Genomic DNA, 1,801 nt, shown 5'->3' on the forward strand with positions numbered 1-1,801 from the left:
TATGATGCGAGTTTTAAATATCGTAAAAGTTTCATATCATATACGCATAGATAAATGCAATATAGATGTTTATTCTTATGGTAAATACAAACTTTACTACTTTGCTTTGTATTGTTTTTACGCGATATACTTTGTATTGTTATGACGGTGCACGATTTTAATTTTACGATTTATTTCATGCTAAAAGAGTAATAAATAAACTTCCAAAAAGTGTTTTTACTGTACTTACATGATGCATATAACAAATTTATATTTGAACATATTTTTACAATCTTTTTTATTGAATACTCATTGTTATATGAATTTCTTTATTTTAAAAACATCATGACATTTTTTATGTTCTAATTCTTGTGTAATCAATATGTAAATTACAATCATAAAAACAATATATGTATATATGATTTGTAACAGCCAGTTTTTATGCCAAAAATACGTTTTCATTTTATATAAATTTATTTAGATTTTTTTTATTTTTTTCTTCCAATCGTCTCCGTTATCTTATTTATTATCATGACACATATTATTTAAAAATCGATTTTCATTAAACGCAAATTATTTTTATAAACATCCATAATAATTTAAATATAATAAATAAAGAAATTTTATAGTTTAACTATATTGATGCGCAAATATGAGACATAAGTTAAAATATGTAAATCGAAATTTCTAGGTTTGAGATTACAAGAAATTAGCATAAATTCTTATAAGCTTCCTTAAGAAGCATTTAACAGTCAAAATTTTTGTTCTTTATGTTATGTACGCTTTTTAATATAGTATGAGAATTGGATATGTGATCATATTTACAATTAACAAAGAAAGTACTTTTTATGGAATATAACATATAACGGGAAATATTTTTACGAAAAGTCAATACACTTCGTTCGATTAAGCAAGTTTTATATTCCTATTATGAATCTATGATAGTTTTATGTGTATTGTAAATGCTTTCTTTTTTATTCTAAGCGATAAGATATGTAATTATTTTAACTTCAACAGATCTGAACGTAACTAAATACTATTATTTTCCTCTATGCATAGACAACTAAATGGGAATTCAAGATTCCATAAAAAATTGCAAAAAATAAAAATCTGCAATATTATGGAATTGTAAAAACAATAAGCTAAACAAAAACTGAACAAAAGATTCTTTAAAATCTTTGAAATCCACTTGACTTATATATGAAAAAGATTTTTAAGACATACAAAGCCAAGAAAAATCATAGAAAATCTATATAATATTTTTTTATTTTTTATTGATATACTGTCACAAATTTTGTAGATATTGGCTGTATACATACTGAATTTTTATATATTTATTTATCAAAACAGGTATAATAACTATAAAAGAAAACAATATAATAGGGTTTTTTTCTATAGGAATTAAAAATTGTAATAGTTGTGAATTTTAAGGATGCGTACAATTATAGCGTGTAATTTTTAGTCTGAACCAAATTTTGTTTTATTAACATATATTATATAAGACATATTCTGCGAGTAAAGTACATGTTCTTAAATTATATTAATATGCAATTTGTGTTGCATAATATGCAGTAGAATTTATATTGTTTCTCTATTCGGCGTACAATTGTATTAGACATTGTAATTTTTCTATGTTATATACTTACTTCTTGATTTGTTTAATGTTGATTTTTGTTATTTTTGTTTTTTTATGAAATTTGTCAATTCACATGCACCATATATAAACTTATACGTAACTAAATTTGCAATAAAGTAATTATAATATATAGTTTTATAAATTTTTTGTTTATTTTTTACGAATTTTTTTATACACAAAACATAA

The sequence above is a fragment of the Rhyacophila brunnea genome, unplaced genomic scaffold, assembly GCF_057557595.1.
Source record: "Rhyacophila brunnea isolate RB1 unplaced genomic scaffold, BYU_Rbru_1.0 scaffold_69, whole genome shotgun sequence".
In the NCBI taxonomy this organism is placed as follows: Eukaryota; Metazoa; Arthropoda; class Insecta; order Trichoptera; family Rhyacophilidae; genus Rhyacophila; species Rhyacophila brunnea.